The sequence below is a fragment of the Aricia agestis genome, chromosome 10 (genome assembly GCF_905147365.1).
Source record: "Aricia agestis chromosome 10, ilAriAges1.1, whole genome shotgun sequence".
Lineage (NCBI taxonomy): Eukaryota > Metazoa > Arthropoda > Insecta > Lepidoptera > Lycaenidae > Aricia > Aricia agestis.
In genome coordinates this window covers 8,456,730-8,479,169 of record NC_056415.1, presented here as the reverse complement: position 1 = coordinate 8,479,169, position 22,440 = coordinate 8,456,730, and the positions used below count along the sequence as shown (strand labels likewise).

General features: G+C 34.0%; 1 protein-coding gene across 8 annotated transcripts in view; it reads left to right on the top strand.

Annotated features, from left to right (window-relative positions):
- Nucleotides 1–22,440, top strand: part of LOC121731312 — a 160,148-nt gene that overhangs the window by 74,664 nt on the left and 63,044 nt on the right. Inside the window, exon 1 of one of the 8 annotated variants that reach the window (XM_042120698.1) lies at nucleotides 17,194–17,556. The exons of the other annotated variants lie outside the window; for them this stretch is intronic. The gene's annotated coding sequence lies outside the window, so the exon portion shown is untranslated. Of the gene's footprint in view, nucleotides 1–17,193; nucleotides 17,557–22,440 lie in introns of those variants that run through there. 8 annotated transcript variants of the gene reach the window in all.

The following is a 22,440-nucleotide window of genomic DNA, read 5'->3' as shown; positions in this document are numbered from 1 at the left end:
CGTAATATATTTTTTATCTCTAGTACTTAGTGAATGTTGTAAAGTTAAATAAGTCAACGAATTATTCTCCTCAAAAAGTTAAGCACATTTCTTTTTATGTTAAAAATAAACATTTTTGCATTAGCAGGTTCGATTTCAGTGATATAATTGTATTAGGTATATAAATAATGAAATAATATCAGACTGCAAATTGCAAATGCATATTAGATATCATATTAAGACGTTGACCGTTGAATAATATTATCTATATTATAACTCATTGGGTATTAGAATACAAATTTAATACATAATAACTATAATATAGACGAACTTTAAATATAATGTACGTAGTACGTAGAAATTAATGTCAATTATAATAATGATAAGTGTTTATGAAGCTTGTAAATTTATAGCAGAAATAGAATTAGTAAGTACCTTTTTTACAATTTAGTTTGTTATTATTTTTAGCAATATTCCGCGAAATAAACCTTTAAGTGAATGAGTGAGTGTACGCATAGGCATGCGTACAGCACCTCCCTCCTCTCCCACACTGCCTATGCGTACACTCGCATGCAAGAACCTGCAAACACCGCCACCACACAAGCAATAATGTTGGAAAATACGTGCAAGGTCCTCACCACCACGCAGGAAAATAAAAAAAAGCTATGGATTTCCGCAAAGTAATGCCTGATTCTATTAACCTTTTTTACAATAAACAGAACTTAAACTAACCTAAATTTTGATGCTACTTTCATATTCAAAACTGTATGGGAATTTAGTTAATTTATAATAATAGGTACGAGAGTGAAAGCATATTTACCTACATTTTGCCACCATGTTGGCAAGCAACTTGATTAAATATGGGTTAATAAAAGGCGTTGAAGCGTTACTTGTTACGGGAGCAACCAAACATTTGCTGAAAAGCAGATGTAGCTTTTGTTGGCTGAAAAGCTACGGCTGGGTAAACTCCTTTTACCCCAGAAATATCACTTTAAACAATGCACGTCAAGGGAGTACAGTAGGAACTCGATTATCCGGACTTTATTGTTGTCGTTAGGCATTCAGATAATCGGAAATCCGCTCTGTACTAATCTATACTAATATTTTTTTATATTATGAAGCGCAAGAGTTTATTTGTTTGTTTGTTTGTTTGAACGTGCTAATCTCAGGGGCTACTGGTCCGATTTAAATAGTACATTACGCACCTGGGGCAGGAAAATAAGAAATGTCTCAGTTCACACGTAACGTCAACAGACATGTGATCTGAGGCTTTCTTGTTTACTGCCCATGGTGCGTATATTATTTTTCTCATCGACGGAGGCCAAAACAGGGCATCGGTAAGTGCAGCGGGAAGAAAGTTGACGTGATTCGCCCGGAGGTGAGAAACAATTCTTTCAGTGTTAGATAGCTTATTTATCAAGGAAAGCTATAGACTATATTTTATCACGCTAAAACCAAATTTCACCAACGACTGTTAAAGTTAATGCTCGAATGAGTATCACGTTAGCTGTTTCGTTTTTCATATGAATGAAAGAGATGACAGGACATTTTAACAAGCTGTTAACACTAACAGACGTTGGTGAAATTGGGGCTAAGACTAATAGAAACGAAGAAAAAGATGAAAATGTGGAAAAAATGGGGGAAATTATTTGAAAGGGCTTATCTCACGAACAACTGGACCAATTTGTATGTTAAATGGCAAAGACAAGAAGTAGACCACGTGAAGGATCATAGGCTATTTTTGTGGGTTAATTTGCCTGTGAAATATCTAATTTGAGCGGGCGAAGCCGCACGGAACGTCTAGTTGAATGTATAAAAAGCAGATTTCGGTGCATATAATATATAGTACATAATGCAGGTTTGTCGAAAACGACACAATCAATGTTTATTAAGAAATTATTAAAAGATATTTTTCCGATTGCAGTTGGGATAATCACAAATGCTTACAACTGGGAGCCGCTTTATAAAATCCATCCAACAAGAAAACATGTCTCGCTGTCACTGCTTTGATGTTCAAAACAACGCAACGAATATTTATGCGGTGTATATTATTTTAAACTATTAAGTAATTACTCAAAACGATGCATAGCTATAGAAAAGGATCATTAATAATTTTAAAGTCATGTTAAATATTTTATTATAATCTTAGATATAAAATTGTCATGTCACAATGTTAGGCCGCGTACTCCTCCGAAACGGCTTTACTGATTTTAACCAAATTTTATATGCATATTCAGTGGGTCTGAGAATTGGCTACTGGGTACTTATTATAATGATAAGTGCATTTGTTGAATAAATAATAGTAAATTAATAATTTACTATACTAATTAACTTGAGACTAACGGTGACCATTGTTTGTGCGACGGGATAGCGATGGACGTTGCCATGGTGACATACTTATTTAGTCACTTCAATAAAATAATATGGGTGAAATACTTTATACGGCAAAGAAACGTTTGCCGGGACAGCTAGTTATTGTATAATAATTATAGTAAAATATTTAACGTAAGAAGCGGATCGAGTATTAAATAAAGCCTAAATTTCTACTATATTTAAAATAATTTATTTAATAACTGTAAGTCTAAGAAGAGTATAATACCCTATAAAGTAAGTATAATATATTCGTGCAAAAAAATGTATTGAAAACTTGACATGACTTTTACCGTCAATTTTCCGCGACCCTTCGTAAATACTCGAGGGTCACGAAAAACTGACCTCGAATCCCATATTTTTTAGGTCCGCGGTTGAAGTATTTATAGGTAGGGGACACTCGCGTCCACGTCAATAGGTGACATCCACTTAGCGTCCATTAAGTGCAGAAACCGCCAACCTTTTTATTCGTCGGATTATCCCCGCATTGTGTAGCCTCGATTCAATTACATACTTTTATGAGTACATAACTCTTTTACTAGGAGGTCAATAGCAATGCTATTATGATATGCTAATAATATAATATTATGATGTTTAAGAGTAGATAATATACAGGTATTTTTAAGTAAGATGTAGAAGTTACTCGTTGAAATAAAGAACTGGAAATAAAGTAGTAATTCAATTTTTTTATTTTTTTTTATTAAATAAGGGGGCAAATGAGCAAACGGGTCACCTGATGGTAAGCAACTACCGCCGCCCATGGACACTCGCAACATCAGAAGAGCTGCAGGTGCGTTGCCGGCCTTTAAAATTATTTTTAAAGGCCGGCAACGCACCTGTAACGCACCAATTTAAATATTTGTATTTTTCTATGCAGTGTGAAGAAAGTAAAAACAAATTATAATTATGCAATCGAATAGGTAAGATTTAGAAATAAAATGTCTCATCACAATATTCAAGACATCGACTGAGATGGATAATCCATTTTACGCCTCTAACGTAAAACAAACGCGGCGTTCGACGAGACGTCAAGTCACGACGGAGTCGCGCAATTGACAAGATTCGCTATTTGATTTCGTGCGTCATTCCCTCTGATAATAATAAATATAGGCTTGTCACGTAGCGTGCCGCTTCCGCCCCTTTAAACACTGATTGCAGTCAGTTTGTGATGGCCGAGACGCAAGCTAACCTCCGCTAGTGACGCGCTCGGTGTCGCAGTGCTAGGGAGGGGCCTCGCGCCTGCGCGTTCCGCCATACTCCATTCTCGCTTCGTTTGCCTGCTCAATTATCTCTGACGTATTGGAGAGCACTAAAATAATTTCAATTTAAACATTAATTTTTATTGACCGTGACTTAAATAATGTAGTTTAATCGACTCGCCCACTGATCTTTATGATTAATTTTAAAATTGTTCGATTACGCTTCCACGAATGTTGTAATTGAACTTTCAATTTTAATGATGCAATTTTATTGTATCGGTTATAAAATTAAAGGTAGATCAACAGGGAAACTGCTGGATAAAAAATATTAAAAAACACTATTACTTATTATTACTATCTCTGCTCTTCAAATTTGCTTAGTCTGTTTAAGCCTTTTGTAATAGTCCACGTAAACAAAAATACGTACAGCTGTACCAGCAAAATCCCAAAAATTAATTCAGCGTCAATATTTTTGTATTGGTTTTTTCTAACAGTTGTAATATTATGATATAGATGAAGGTGGGTTTATTCTCAGGTAAAAAATGCTTTATCTATAGGAAGATGCCCCAGAGACCTCAATACTTGAATAAAGCCAACACTTGACCGACGTTTTTATATTCATTTTTCAATCTCTTCTTAGCTTCAGTGAAAGTTTATTGTAAAAATATTTTTCGCAGGAGTATGTTTTTCCTTATATTGCATTCGACATACGTGGCCATTTAAGATAAACTCTTCTTATAATTATCTAATTTTGCTTGCTAATATAATTCAATTATAATATTACTTCAAGCGCGCGACTATATTTAGTAGTTAATGTATATACAGTCAGATTGCGAATTGAATGTAAAATTAGAAAGTATACGATTGTACTGATATAAATACAGTAGGTACTGACACAAACAGTACATTGTACCATCGAGGAAATTAATTCCTAGGCAGTTGACAGCCCGACGTCATTTGGTCTGATTATGTCAATTCAATGTTAATTGTGATTGATGTAACGCGAGCAAACTACATAGGTCCTTCATCTGCCTAGGAATCAATTTCCTGATAGTAAATGATGGAAAAAGTCTTTATAATTTTCATTTAAGTATTGAAGATGCTACACAGACAGCAATGGGCATTGTCCAAAAAAATCAAATGTACTTTTTATATTTTTTTTCGTTAAAATAGAGTATTTTAAGAATATAAATTAAATAATTTTGAAATTCATTGGCTAGTTTTTTCTCAATAAATTTTTAAAGTTTCGCTCTTACGTCATCATCGACGGCCAATAATTGACCTCTGCAGTATGTTTTTTTTCCTTTCAATCTTATTTATAATGGCTGGTTCGTCAAATGCAAGTTCTCATTATGTGAAAGCTGATACGAGAAGCTTACCAAAAGTTCGAAACGTAATGTTGGTCGAATTTATTGCTAATTAAACGCCATTGAAGGTCAAACAAAGGTTAAACATATTTGTTCAAAAATATAAGTAACTAATGGGTATTTTTTTCGTTTATATACAGAAAAACGATCACTGACCTTATTCCTCGAAATGTTTTTGTAATTAGCAAAATTAAAAAAAAAATGGACAATCCCCATTCTTTTTCCCTTGTAGATGCATTTTACAAGCTTCAATGACCCCGCAGATGGGTTATCTGAGACCACATCTAGCTTTCAAATCAAAAGGAATTTACGTAATGCAGTAAAGAAAATGCTAAATACAGATTACTTTAATTTTATGAGCAATGAATAAGTATTGCTTTGTCTCAGTAAATATTTGTAAACAAAATTACATTCTAAGCTTGTATAGATATATATTATAGTTAAAATAAAAAGGTACAGTGGAAAAAGATTTCCTTAACAATATATTATGGCTAAAAAGGTTTTTGCTGATTCGAAACTATATTTTGTAGCTTTACTTTTATGAAATTTTAAAATTCAACAGTGTGCCAAAAACTTTTTGATTCAAATTTTTTAAACATTTTTCCCTTGTCCACTTTGAGCGCGCTGGGTTTTTTGCAACAATCACAGTTAAAATAACTTGTATTTTATTTTGTTAAAAAAATATTTTTTGGTGTAGGAAAATAAGTATTATTTTCCTATAACAGCGACGTCATGCAAGGTACAACAAATACTGTATCATGAGATTCTCTTATTGCTCATTATTTTTAAAGACCAATAATATTGGATTCTTCTTAGCCTTATCTGTTTTACGTATATTATGTTTCTAAGGGTGAAGCCAAATGAGCATAATTTTGTGAGCGGTGAGACTGCAGACGCAGTGGAATTTCTGCCGCGTAAATATCTTTTCATACAAACCATGACTCACAAAATTACGCTCGTGTGAATCAAACAGGACTTTTGTTAAAACTAAATTCAGCAGAATATCTGCCAGCCGAAATTCTGCGACTCACAACTCACAAATTACGCTCGTTTGGCTTCAACCTAAGTCATTACTATGAACCTTATTGCTCTTGTTTTTAGCTACAAGCAAAGAATCGTGAAGTCGTCTGTCAACTTTGTATCTTGTATGCATGTAGAATATAAATAATATGTATTCCTTTGCAAATATTTTATTTCTATAAAAGCTAATAACAACCCAAAAACGGTTAATAACGACCCATAATTTCAATTTTTAAGTTACAGCAAAAAGTTCCAACAGCTGGTTGCATAAAACATACTTTCTCGGATTTTTATTACGAAGGCTGGGGGAAATCGCAATAATACGAGGAATTTAATTGTCTGTCCCTGGAAAGCTTCGCGATCTAATAAGTTTGAACACAACTTATGAGGAAAATGCGAGTAAAAGGAAACTAGGTAAAAAACGTCCCTGCGAACTTCTAAAGGCGATTAAGACCGCGCAGAAATATGTAGTTAAAAATTATAAACCTTATTTACTCAATCGCTCAGTGCAAGATTTTTCGCAAAGCAAATGTTTACTTTGAAGATTTATTTTTGCACAACACGATATATTAAGTTCCTTCATTTCTTGATATCGATATTTCTTACTCCAATATATTTAGTCTCTTTTCCATTTAGGTATTGACGGTTTGTTGATGAAAAATAAACTGTTCTGCTTAGTAAGTAAGACTTCACTTTATTTGTTTCAATAAAATAACCATCCTCCATTCCACAATAGACATAACTCCATTCTATACATAACAAAACTAAGTGATAATAGGGTGTGTATGTGTCCGTTGTATATAGAGTTCACTGTGAAAGTAGCAACGCTGGAAAAGCAATTTTTTGTGATTTGTGTGTGTCCATGACAAGTGCCCATTTTCCTATGCAACTTTTAGCGATGCTACTTTCACAGCGAACTCTGTATAGGGGCCCCATAATATAAACCCTATAGTATTATCACTTAGTTTTGTTACACTCTGTATAATCTTATTTATATTGTATCCTATGTTTATTAATACTTACACACCACAAACGATTTCAAAGCATATGAATGTTATTTAAACGAAACTCAAACGCTCAAAAAATATCTCCCTAAACATATACATCAGGACATTATCATAAAGTCAACATCGGCGGGTGATAGCCGAAGTAAATGATTGACGACTACCGCTTTATGTTATCGGGGATGGAAATAAACGCACGACATGAAAGAGGAAAAAATTACCATCAATCAATAAGTTCCCACCAGCCTCCCGGCTCCGAGTAAATATACTTCATTATCATCCCCATCAACTACAGATATTAGATAACAACGAGCCGGTTATGTTCCAAGAATAATTTTATTACAACGCCTTTTCAACGTTGAGTTGCTGTTCAAGTATTTTGTTCCAAGTATAACGATCAAATTTCTTTAAAACACAAAAGTTAAATTTGTCTTGAAAATTACTAAATCAGACCCTGTCCTAAACCTAGTTATCACAGTATTCAACGAAAATAATGTACTTCTTCAAGACCAAGTCTACCTGTTAATCAGATTCTCCAAACATTTGATTAAAATGCTTCAATTTCCACGGTGATTTTTTTTTATGAAATAAGGGGGCAAACGAGCAAACGGGTCACCTGATGGAAAGCAACTTCCGTCGCCCATGGACACTCGCAGCATCAGATGAGCTGCAGGTGCGTTGCCGGCCTTTTAAGAGGGAATAGGGTAATAGGGTAGGGAAGGGAATAAGGGAGGATAGGGAAGGAATAGGAGAGGGTAGAGAAGGGAAAAGGGTAGGGGATTGAGCCTCCGGTAAACTCACTCACTCGGCGAAATACAGCGCAAGCGCTATTTTACGCCGGTTTTCTGTGAGCCCGTGGTATATATATATATATATATATATATATATATATATATATATATATATATATATATATATATATATAATTGGAATCTCGGAATCGGCTCCAACGATTTACCCGAAATTTAGTATACAGGGGGTTTCGGGGGCGATAAATCAATCTAGCTAGGAATTATTTTCAGAAAATGTCTTTTTACTCGTGTTTTATCGATAATCGATAACTGAAAAATATGGCTCTTCCTGACATCTATTGGCGAATAATAATACTATTTGTGAGCAACTAATTGTTTTACTACCAGCAGATGGCGTTATTAAGTAACACGAAGTCAATGAGTGTTTGCTATACCGAGCAAAGCTCGGTCATCCAGGTATAACTGTATTAAAGGACAAAAACAATAACTACTGAGTAGAGTTTAAAAGTATAAAGAAGCAATTACATCGTGTTAGAACAAATTAGTTACTACTGAATCCTGATTGTTATACTAATTAAGTAAATTAGTAGCATCACTTGGAGCGTAATAGATCAATATAGTTTATGTACCGCCAGTAATTATCTGTGCAAGATCCTAAAATTATGTGTGTAAATTACATACTATTAATGTACTTGTCATAACTCATAAATTATTAATTAAATAGAGATTATTCGACTTCGGGTTTCCCCTGATATATTCACTTAAAACAAGATTTACGTACATGATTGTAAATTTCACTCTATGTACTTGTTACATACTCAAAACTATTAACTATGTTTTTTCTACTACTATCAAACAAATCCTTGATAATTTTTAAAAACGAGATGATGCCCGAAACTTCCTTGCGCCAAAATTCGTACATTTTTCCGAGAAAAAAAATATCCTATGTCCTTTCCCGGGACTCAAAGTATCTACATGCCAAATTTCAACAACAATCGGTTCAGCGGTTTGGGCGTGAAGAGGTAACAAACAGACAGACAGACACACGTTCGCATTTATAACATTAGTATGGATTGACGCCTCCGTGGTCTAGTGGTACAGAGCGCGGCTCTTGACTCGGAGGTCTTGGGTTCGATTCCCGCGTTGGAAACATGTTATTTCCAAGTTTGGTGAGAACAATGCAGGCTGATCACCTGATTGTCTGACAAGTAAGATGATCCATGCGTCGGATGGGCATGTAAAAAGTCGGTCCTGCGCCTGATCTCTCGCTGGTCGTGTCGGTCTTCCGTCCCACTGGGTTATGAGAGTAAAGGAATAGAGAGTGTTCTCGTGTACTGCGCACCCACTTGGGCACTATAAAATTACTCCTGCGTAGCTAGCCTGGTTTCAATGAAACCGGCCACCGTCACCGAAACCGGTGTGGGAGCTATTATTAGTATGGATGTAAAGTGTAAAAGCGTCTCTTTTTGTCGCCAATTCACGTTTAAGGCACTGAACAGATTTTGATGAAAAATTCACGGTTCATCTGCGGTAAACAAACTGTGCATACTAACTGCGGGAAACATCTTGTAACATAACTCTGTACTTTTTATTACCTTGCAAAATTAAAAATGCACAATCTAAATAGCGATCTAGTACAGTTGTATTTACATCACAAAAAGTTGTCACCCTTCCCCAACTTTACGAGCAGACAGTAAAAATATTTTCTGCATGAGAAATACTCGCTCAAGGATCGTGACGAGTCGCGATAACGTTCATGCTGTAATTGGATTATGGCGTCTACGAGATACTTGTGGCTACTTTTAATTCTTTTTTTTTTATTGCGGGTTTGTGACAATTATACTTTTTTATTTCTCAATTAAAAAGGCTTAAGCTGTTTTGCTTAAGTGTTTGTGGGAACAGAAGTTTTGTGATGAATGAAATCTACTCGTATAATGTTGTCTTTAAAAATTTTAACTAGTTTTTTTTTGTGAGTGGTTTGTGCACTTGTGGGTTTGTGGACTTCATCATGCAAATTTGACGAATGCACTTTCATCAATTTTATGATTAATATTATTAGCATATGACGTCTACTTTTAACACAAATAATCACAATGTTCCCGTTGGAAGCACTTAGCTTTCTAAAACTACAAAAGTACTATACACGACCAAAATGTTTCTTTTTTTTACAACATAAACGAAAACTATTAGAGACGTGCGAAGAAATGTGAAGTTCACATAAAGTATAAAGCACAAGTTGTTGCAAGTACAAAAAATAATCGTCTCGTTTTTTTTGTACTTTTCGTTCAACATCTGACTATGGTATACAAAATATGAAACTTAGTGTCTTGTTTCTTTGCTCTTACCAGCACTCGCAGCAGACGGAGATCGTTTATTGCTCTTAAGCGATGTCGTTTGCCAATAAGCGCCGACTACAGGCTATAGAAACTCAAGAAACTTCTTATTACACTTCATTTACTTCATAATTGTCTTCTAGTACTACCACACAGTGTTTCAGGTTGGAAAATTTTATAAGCGCCGTGATACAACATAGTTCAGTTCTTTAAAGATCTAAAATAATGCTTATGTGTGCACACATAAGCATTATTTTAGATCTTTAAAGAACTATTTTTAAAGCGATCTTATCTGTAGATGTTCTACCTTATATTTTTGTACTGTGGTACTACTGCAGATCATAATAATCTGAAATATTCTTCCACAGAATTCGTTTTCAGAACAGTAATCGCACAATTTACAACTGTAATACATATTATGATAATGTTGTAGTGTAGTACGCAGTATGTTACAGTATTATAATAAACGCTCACATGCAATATTTCCCACAAAAGCTCTGGAATGTATATTGGACTATTTTTCTCTTTTGTACGATACACTTGTAGTTGGTAAATTTTCGGATCATTCCAAAATATATGAATACAATAATAATAAGAAAAAAAATAGCATAATATAATAATAATAAGTATTATAATTCCATGAAAACAATATAAATATGAAATGACAGTCAAGTTCAATCAGAGTCAAAAGAAGATATCGAAATTAGGGCAAGTCCTATTAATATTTTATAAACCAAATATTTTTTACAACTTAATCTAATCCCTTCTTATAACTTAGGATTTATATTTAAACAATGGGCATTGTCCAAAATAAATCACATGTACTTTTTATATTTTTTTTCGTTAAAATAGGGTATTTTAAGAATATAAATTCAATAATTTTGAAATTCATTGGCTAGTTTTTTCTCAATAAATTTTTAAAGTTTCGCTCTGACGTCATCACCGGCGGCCAATTGACCTCTGTAGTGTTTTAAATTTTCTTTCAATCTTATTTATAATGGCTGGTTCATCAAATGCCAGTTCTCATTATGTGAAAGCTGATACGAGAAGCTTACCAAAAGTTCGAAATGTAATGTTGGTCGAATTTATTGCTTATTTAACGCCACTGAAGGTCAAACTAAGGTTAAACATATTTGTTCAAAAATATAGGTAACCAATGGGTATTTTTTTCTTTTATATACAGAAAAACGATCACTGACCTTATTCCTCGAAATGTTTTTGTAATAAGCAAAATAAAAAAAAAATGGACAATCCCCATTGTGTATTGCTTTGCTTACTCGCTTATTCGTTACTTTATTAGATTTCGCATTATAAATAGCCACTTATTTTGTTTCCGCGCGGCCAGATGGCAGACGCGCCTATCAATTTCTAAGTAGCCTCGGCCATGATTGTTTTCAAAGAAAATTTTGTCGTACCGTGCACGGAGTACCGACATACTAAATTATTCTTTAATAATGCCATTATCTTCGTCGATGGTCAATTTTATTTTTAGATATAAAGTTACGTGATAAATTCATAAAACTAAATATCACTACATAATATGCATCGTTTTTTCTATAATGACGAAAATTTTTTTTATTTAACTTTGTTTTCCCATAATTTGTTATACTCAAAATCACAAATTTCGGCGCATAATTTCATGTAACATATAAAATTCATATTATTATGTCACTGTGTTTGTTCTTAAGCTTTTCCGGATTCGGCAGATCCGGTTTTTGTGAACTTATCGATTAGGTCTAGACAACATAATTTTTCACTATTCAGTAACGCTTTCCGGATCAGCTAGTATTCAATATAAAATTTTATGACTCGCTTTGTGGCTTGGACCATAATATCAGCAATCGGGGTGTCTACAAAAATGTTTATATTATGTTAAAATAAAATAAAAAATAAAATAAAATATGTTTTATTTCTGAGTAGATTTTAAGAAAATACTTTCAGAATGTTAATAATAGCTACGGTGCCTACCACCGGTTATACATGTCACGTTATACACATCTTGTCGTTATGACAGCCCCAACACTGTGCCACAATTTAAAGAGAATCCTAATAATCGTACATTTGTACGTTTATTAAAAGAGTGTAGCCGAAGGCTCTTATTTAAACGAAGCTCTTGACATTGGGTGGACAAAGACGCGTTTATATGATTGTTCGTGCAATTCGATTTATATATAACGAGCTTTTGCCCGCGGCTTCGCTCGCGTTAAGAAGTATTATTATAATATACAAACTTTCATCCTCTATTTTAACCCCTTAGAGATGGAATTGATCAAAATCCTTTCTTAGCGGATGCCTACGTCATAATGCATGCAAAATTTCAGCCCGATCGGTCCAGTGGTTTGGGCTGTGCGCTGATAGATCACCATGTCAATCAGTCAATCACCTTTGAGTTTTATATATATATATATATATATATATATATATATATATATATATATATATATATATATATATATATATATATATATATATATATATATATATATATATATATATATATATATATATATATATATATATATATATATATAGATATATTTCACGCGCGTTTTGTATAAAATGTATATGAAATTAATAATGCTCGCAACTTCTATTCATGAATAGAAGCATTCATTGAAAATCCTGGGATTCAGAGTATCATCATACCAAATTTCATCTTAATCAGTTCAATCTGTTCAGTAGTTAAACTTGAAAAGTTAAGAAGTAAATGAAGATCGACGGACACTTTTATCTTATCTTATCTTATATCTTTAAACGAGCAATTCTTGTATATATATAATTGGAATCTCGGAATCGGCTCCAACGATTTTCATGAAATTTTGTATACAGGGGGTTTCGGGGGCGATAAATCGATCTAGCTAGCAATCATTTTTTAGAAAATGTCATTTTATTCGTGTTTTATCGAATACCGAGCAATGCTCGGTCAAATAGCTAGTATTCATAATACTAGTATGAATACAGACATTCTTCGTGGTAAACTTGCTCGTGTAAGGCTGCCTCTAAAATACACAATATCCCCGATGCCTCGAACAAAGAAAGACAAACTATGTCATAACTTCACCGGCGGCAGCACGGAATGGCTTAGTAAGTGTGTTATCTAAAGCTCGTATACGATGAAAACAAGCTACTTGACTTCGTCGGATTATGCATACGATATTTTCATAAAAAATTAAACTAAATCCAATATATGACACGTAATAGGGCTCATAAATAGTAAAAGAAATAGTATAAACCGGTTTCTTAGCGAGAAAATATAAGAAATAACCCTAAAAAACCTATAGATCGAAACAATGCAAATGAGAGGCTACCTTTAAGTTGAACTTTCCTCATCACTAATTAACTACGAATAATAAAAACTAAGGAAACGTAATTTTCATACTTCAACCGTTTTGAATTTGGTTGTTTTTCGCACACTAAAATATGACATAACATTCAAATTTAGGAAATTAAGCCGTTGACAATAATGGTCACTTGTATAAAAAAAAAACAAAATTGTGTACCGAATACATGCCTGAAGTATATAATAATAATAGCTCCCACACCGGTTTCGGTGACGGTGGCGGCATTGAAACGAGGCCAGCTACGCAGGAGTAATTTTATAGTGCCCAAGTGTGTGCGCAGTACACAAGAGTACTCTCTATTCCTTTACTCTCATAGCCCAGTAGGACGGAAGACCGACAGCGAGAGATCAGGCGCAGGACCGATTTTTTACATGCTCATCCGACGCATGGATTATCTTACTTGTCAGACAATCAGGTGATCAGCCTGCATTGTCCTAAACGGGAATCGAACCCACGGGCCACGACCTCCGAGTCAAGAGCCGCGCTCTATACCACTAGACCACGGATGCGTTCAATTTATACAGTGTGTAACAAAAATAAGTGATAATACTTTAGGGTGTGTACGTGTTCCATGTAGAGAGTTCACTGTGAAAGTAGCAGCTCTGAAAGACGAATTTTTTTTTTCACTTTTGTATGGGCAAGGGCCCGAGCGTCACGAGTTTCCCCATACAAAAGTGAAAAAAATGTTTGGTCTTTCAGCGCTGCTACTTTCACAGTGAACTTTCTACAAGGAACACGTACACACCCTAAAGTATTATCACTTATTTTTGTTACACCCTGTATATATTTAGTTGATGAAGTGTATATTATGTATTCGAGTCACATTTTGTACACTCGCGGACAAAATTTTTGACATAGTTACTCTTCCTTCGTTTTTATTATTCGTAGCTGATTAATAATAATGAACAAACAAGAAAATATACTTCGTAGCCATTTCGTAGCAGTGCTACGCTAAACCGCTACGAGGAGTGAGCGTAAGCGCAATACAATGTTTGTGGTTATTGTTATTCTTCGTAGCTTGGTGCTACGTATTCGTAGCGCTGCTACGAATGTGTAGAACTAGACAAATATTGCCCGTGCCAATTTTTATTCAATTTCTCTTGCAAGTATTTTCATTACAGAATATCCTCGTAGTGGTTCAATATTCTATCTCCCATATTCTAACTCTTTTACACCATTCGAATCACATATTCAAATTGCTATCACCGGAATATAATTATGTAGATAGACATGAATTCGTGTTCGTGGAAATAAAGTGCTGGCACGCTCCGTTAGTCCGCTGCGAACATGCATTTCTGTAAACCGGTCTTGTAGTGTCGTCTCAAAATCAATAACTCCGATCCGATCGCATGTAATTGTATTTTATTGAAATATAGTGCATGCATTACTTGCACGCGAATTCTCTTGTTCAATACATACTTAGCAGAAGGAAGTTGAAATTAAGGAGATGCCGATATTTTTCATGCAGTATAATCTACCGCTTAGAAGCTGTACGTTTGTTACAAATATTATAATCTTATATTATTGCGTTAGGCAATCCCTTTTAAGTTTGAAATTATCTATTTATCTTTAGATTCGACAAATATTTTTACAAAATAATAAAAGGAATGATTTAAAAACCTTCAACAATAAATGAATCATTACATAGGCTAGACAGTGGATGAGGTATAAGTTATAACACTAGTTAATGGTGGAAGCCCGGCCCTAATTGCCCACGCTCGAACGTCCAATAAAAAATACTTTATCAACTTACATCATTCGCTTCATTTCTCCATGTTTTGTAGCGAGTAGATCCTCATTATAAATTAATATACTTGTAAATCTTATCAGAAAGTTCATTTTGCTTGCTTAAGATTAAGTAGAAATTAATTTATGTACCGCAACTCTTAATTATACTTGTTACGACTTATAAGACTTGTATTTTAATTACACGTGCTAGTTTACAATTAGTACAAAGTTTTTTACTGGTTAGTAAATTATGAGAAAGTATTGTGTATTTAGATGATGATGATGAAAATAAAAATGTTTTACCGTCTTAATAAAACACTGTGTACAGACGTAATCGTAATTAAATGTTCTTTATCAAGCCATTTCTTAAATGTATCAGGTAAGAACAAATCATCGTATAACTATAACGACCTTGTACACTGTGGTCTTTTCATTGCAACGAAGTTCCTTATCGCGCGTTCGGCGTATAGAGGCGTATAGGAGGCTAGACAGAACGATATTTGACTTCGACACTTTTTATTAGTACCTGCATGGTAGGGCCAGAGGGCGTTGATAGTATTCCAGTGCATCAACTAGATGGCGTTTTTTGAGAATAAACAGCGACGCGTTGTTAGTAATCCTGGGCGTCAATAGATGGCATTTTTTAAATAATTTTTTGAGTGTATATATGTATACAGGTTTTTTGAACATAAGAAATAACTTCGTTCGTTCGCCTTGACACCTCTCAAGTTTTTTTATAACGTTGGTTACACATGGTAGTAGCTTACAATAAAAAAAAATATACTCAATATAATATAGTCAGGGTTCTCTAAAACAATTTTTTTGATTACTATCAATCAAATTTTTTGTGAGTCGCTTCATTTTGATTAGACGAACATTTTGTTTGTCTAATCGAAATGAAGCGACTCACAAAAAATTTGCTTGATAGTAATAAAAAAAATGTTTTAGAGAACCCTGACTAATATTACAACAACTCAGTACATTATTATGCTTGACATAAAAACTATCGTCAATGTAGAAAACAAATTACAATATTTTACTCCTGGAATTCCTTGTAAAGAGTCGCCAAATAACTTTAAAGAGTATAACATAATATTACATAATAACAGTAGTATGTTACTTTGCCTGTCATAAAAAGTATCGTCAATGTAGATAACAAATTACAACATTTTACTACTAGAATTTACAAGGGTAAAGAGTCGCCAAATAACTTTAAAAAGTGTAACATATTATAAAACAACAGTAGTATGTTCCTTTGCCTGTCATAAAAACTATCGTTAATGTAGATAACAAATTGCAACATTTTACTACTGGAATTCCTTGTAAAGTCGCCAAATAATTTTAAAGAGTACGACACTCAATGGCAATATTAAATCGCGTCGGACGGACGTCGCGTATCGCTAGCAGCCGGAACAAATCAAACAGATGCTTTGCCACAAACGACTTAAATGCCTTTAGCAACATGTGGCGTCTTATACCGTTCGGATATTTGCTCTACCCTCCAACTTTACTATTTGATAGTATTGAGCTCGGAACTATCTTAGTAATCCGATTGCATGCGCTTAATAGATATTAGACCCTGATTGGGTACGAATTTGTGTTGAACGCGTTTTGTTACATTTAATGTTAGCTTTATGTGTGCTTATGGACAAAGATTTTTTACTATAAAAGTTGATTCAGTTGTTTATTTGACTTCTTCTTTGGGAGAGGTAAAAAAACAGTATTAAGATTCAATAAAACGTAAATATAAAATACACATAATTTCGAACAATTTTGTCACTCTATTATATACATAATATTGAATACGAAAAAAGGAGCTAAAATAAATGAAGCCCACTTATTTTTAGATATAAACAAGCGCTACAACAAATGAAGTTTTTATAGCATAAATTATGAAAGGCTTGATCGGTATCGCGAACTACTCGAAGGATAATACGGGGCACACGGGCGCCGCGCCGCTTTCCGCCCGCAGGCGCGCCCGCCCCGAGCGCCGCCGAGCCCCTCGAGCCCCCCCGAGCCCGCCCGAGCGCGCCCGAAGCCAGCCGACCGCGCCGGATCGTAACGAAGTTTGACGAGCGCGGCCACCCTCTGTCGACGCGTGCCGGATCCAGTCGCAGTGTGGCCGCCCGGGCGTTGGAACAGTCCCGCACGCCCAGCGCTCGGTTATGTAACTGAATAAACTTATTTATTTAACGTTTAATATCCACTCGTGTTCGTCGTTAGACTTTTACATCGATCCATCCGCAGATCTAGTGTAAAGTGATGTGCCCCCGGCCCCACGACGGGAGCCGCCGGGACGGGCTCCTCGTTTCGTTCGTTTGTCCGAATTCATTTGTGTTGCAAAAGGAAAATGAATAATGAATTTATGATAAAATGTGTCGATGTAACAACAATTATCACTCCCGCTAACAAGTACGGAGACCTCGGAGGAATGTGTACTCGTTAATTGCAGCTTCACCAGACGTAAATAAAATTAATCAAGATTTTCGAGATTAAACAAAACAAATAGCAATTTGGCGCAATGCAGGACGGTGGTGTGAAAACGTTCACACTCCACACATCTCACCGCTCATTCGAAATACGTAATTGCTGGCTTAGTCGATACAATTTCAACCGAAACAATAGCAAACCAGATCTCATTAAAGATATAGTACGTGTACACGAATATATTTATTATATTTCCTCGTATTGTACGAGTAGTTATGTTTCTCATTTATTCAATTACTTGTTCCTTTGTATTCCATTTACATTGTACGCGTATAATCTCTTTATTGTTTCTAAAGAAGAACCTGAATATTTACAGTGTCGAATGCGAAAATTATTTAATAAAATACTATTTTAAAATTTATTAATTTTTACTCAATTTACGTGGCATTTAAATTAAATTTATTCCGACCACTTATTCTTTAAATAAAAGTCCATAAAGCAAACGCTAGTGCCAAACATTTATATGAAGCAAGCTCGGCGACAGCTCTTGACCCAAAAGCGTACACAGTTCTATCTAATCTTGAATCACATTTGTATTGCGCCGTACCTGTTTCCTTATTCCGGTTCTTTGATTATTATCAGTTTATCCGTTTTCTATCACAACACTGAGATTGTTTGCCGATAAAATGTATCGATCTCAAATATTTTGTCAAATAAGAGACGGCGATCCAACTTATTTCGTAAATAGTACTTTAAATTGACAAGTAATAAGTACGTAAAAACAAATTTAAATAAAAATTTAATAAAAACAGTCACAAGTCAAAATATTATATTGTATAATGTTGTTTTACATTAAATTATTGCATGCTAAATATGCTTAGAATTTCACTCATTCATTCACTAGAAACTTTCATTACCTAAAAACCCTAAAATATTTTCATATTACACAAATTATAATGGCAATCATAATTGGATTCAATTCTCTTCCAGGCAGGTAATTTCGAGGGTTCCATAACTATACGGCAAACCCCTTATAATTCGGCCATACCTTCCGCCCGCGTATTAGGATCGCTCCCCTCGTCCAATTTTCACATCTTCGCGAATCAATTTGAAAATATATCCCATGCCATGAAATTCATATTTCCTTCGGCGGGTTCCCCAATCATCATATATCATCTAAAATAATCGTTTGTTGAGTGAAACGGGTTGACGGTTCACCTGTAGCCTTAGCACGGCCACCAGTAGAAATGCGAAAGTATGGACAAATTGTGGAGATAAAATTAAGGTAGCGTTCCGATCTTTTTTCGTTCCCAAAAATTCGATTAAAATGCCACTTTATGACAGACTATAGTCCTAAAAATTCAAATAATATCCTACTCTATGACATATACTATAGTCTGTCATAAAGTGGCATTTTAATTAAATTTTTGTCGGTCGCGATTGGCCGCGGTAAAGATCGGAACGGCACCTTTAGTTTATGTCCGCAGTTTGTCCTTACTTTCGCATTTCTACTGGTGGCCGTGCTAAGGCTACTGGTGGGAAGTGATGGCTGACGTCACAGCGTCGTTACACAACCGACTTCTCGGTCGCCTTCCGCATTTAAATGAAAGAATATTTTCTCTTAAGATTCCGAAGAAACAGAGCCGTGTTTTAAAAATACCTCTCGCGACAATTAAGGCCCATATGGCTGAAGGTCGTCTTTTGTCGTTCTCTTAAAGTGAGTTACCTGAGACGGTGTGCATTAAAACGTCTATATATGTTTACCTACATTTCGCTATTGCTGCTGAGTTGCTGTTTCATAATTTGAGTTCTATTGTAATATTAAAACAGTGAGGTATTAAGTAATCACAGATCTATGTTAATGGAACCAAAACATCTCATTCATGTATTATTAAAATAAAATTATGTAATCATATTTAAGAATTTAATAAAACGATAAATATTCCATTCCAAAAAAAGCATTCATTATTCTTTGGCGAGAAGGAATTTGAATGACCCTCTCATTAAAAGTGGACTACATTATTCTCAAACTTTATTTTCTATTCTTTGTACTTTTACGTCTTTAATTCCTTTCATTTCTGAACTTTTTAATAACTGAATTATTAAAAAAAAATGTTTATTATAATTATTGTCATCATAATATACGTTACGCGTAGGTATTATGAAACTGAAAAAAATGCTCTGAAAATAGACTTTTGACGTATAAGCTTGGTAATAGTTAAGTTTAAGGTAGGTAATGTTGAAATTCTTAATTTAGGAGTGATTTAGAAATTACAAATCACTTCATTTCTCTAGAAATTTCGTTAAAATGAAGTTGGTATAACGCGACAACCTAACTTAAAACTAGGATTATCTCAACTCGATTTTGCAAGCTTATTACCAAGGATACTAAATTCAAACAGAAAGTCATCTAGACATTGTCGCAAAGTTATTTGCCACATAATCGTATGTGACAATAAAACTTCTAATTTAGTTTTTATATCATCTTATTTTTTATTTGTATTTATTTTATTATGGCGATGTGATGATTCAGATTGTATTATAGATGAACCGTAAATCTTTACTTTACACATTTACACGGTTGTAGGAAAATAAGAAAACTCACCGAATTCAAATCGAAATCAAAAAGCAGATTCCTGGACTTAATACATTTATTTCAAATAATAGAATTTAATTAAATCATAATGACAGCTCATTAACCGAATATAAAGCCGGCAGATTTGAGTAATTTCGCTGCTCAAACGGAGTTCGACTGACTGACGTCGACCATTTGTTTTTGATCTCTTAATATCCTTGGTTATTAATTTTATCACGGAGTTGCGAATTTCAGTATTGTCTATTGATATTTGGAGTTCAGTAACGATGTCATTAAGTCGGTAAATAAATACTGTTATAAATAACTCCACTGAGATATTAATTTGCGCCTACGACGTCTCGTGACAGAATTATAAAACTCTATCATTTGATTTTAACATTATTGTGCTAATACACTCCTATAATTTTAAAAATACTAGATGTTTCCCACAAATTCTTTACATTTTTACTGGAATTAAAATGTCTTATGACGTTTTCGGGATATAATTTAACCTAAATCGGTTCAGCGATTTAAATATAAAGAGAATGACAAAATTTGGTATTAACAATAATACATATAGTACAGAATATACTCCACACTTAAAATAAAAACTTTGTAATTTGATTTTATCTTAATAATATATTCGAAATGTAAAACACGAATCGGTTTTCGATTGTTCCGTTGATTGGCTAATTTAAGTTATTACGATAACTGCTCTACACTAATAGATAGGCTTTAGGGACTATCGAACTGAAGTTTGATATTAGTTCGATTTGAAATAATAATTATAATATATCCATACTAATATTATAAGTGCGAAAGTGTGTATGTCTGTCTGTCTGTCTGTTACCTCTTCACGCCCGATTTTGTTGAAATTTGGCATATAGATAGATAGATACATTGAGTCCCGGGGAAGGACATAGGATACTTTATATCTCGGAAAAATGATTTTTTGGCACAACGGAGTTGCGGTTGTCATCTAGTTATTAGTTATAATTGCAAATATTTTTTACAAGTAACGCAATACTCTCTCTCTCAATAGCTATTGCAAGAAAATTTAAAAACATTCTTTCCTACCAATACGCACTAAAAATGATTTACGATTCTATCATACCTACATTTTATACTAACACTTATTTTATTTTAAGCAACTTTATATGTCTGTAAACGTTGCTATAAAAGTTTTAAGAGTTCGGTTCTATGGTCTACCCTTCAAAATTTTAAGTGTGCCAAAGTACATAATCTCCATTCGCAAAATTTTCACATTAGAAAGTCTTAAAATTTTTGTTTCACAATTTCATATTATAAAGATACAAATCCTTTTCTTTATACGAAAACCGCAAAATGAGTAAGAATCCTATAAAAAGTGGTCTCTCAATTTATTTCTATCCAACGAAGAGTTTAATCAATATAAGCTTTCTTGAAACACTCCACTCTCTATTCTAAAGAGCTATCCAAGATCCTTCTATTTTAAAGTAGTTCGAAACCTTAAGTACGAAGTGGCTTTACAAATACGTCTTGTGTTTCTAATGAATAAATACTTTAATTCAATCTGCTTTTATTAACTAATTGAAATTTTAGACATCAAACAAATTTCAATAAGAGTCGTAATTGATTTTAATCTTACTCCCACATTTTTTATTCATAAAACTGTATTTTTCCTTAACGGTTACAGAGAGTTCAGTGTCTGCCCGTCCGTCTGTCCCCCTGTCTGTCACCAAGTAACCGAGCGAGACAGTTGAAATGTTTACAAATGTATGCCGCATGGTGGGCGGTGGCACTCGTCTATCCAATTAACGTGATTTTTATTTGTACGGAGTGCTTCATATGGATTATTGACTCACATTTTTGAAATAGCTTCTTAGTACTTAATTATAAAAAGATATAAGTGGCAGCAAGTATTGAAAACAGCATTAAATTAATACATATATACAAAAACAGCATTAAATTAATACATATATAAACAACTTTTTTTTCAAATAATATAATATCTATATGATACTCATAACTTTAAAAACGTTAATGTAAACTTAACTATTTTGCTTAAACTTAGGAAGTTGTAAAGTGGCCGCAGTTTAATAAGTTGCAGCGAACTTAGTGTAAATCTCAGACGGGCTAACTATTAATTATTCCATGTAGTTTACCTGAGAATAATTAATAGTCAACTTTGTGTTGACCTGGGGCGGTGACGTCATGAACTTGCCTTAGCTTTATTGCTTTTAATTGGGGGTTTATTTTGATCTAGACTATTTTTTCTTCGCGACGACCACTCAAGATGATCCTATATTTTTTTAAAGTAGCCTGCGGGTTGCCTTTGGACTTCTTTGTCATATCTAAATAGAATA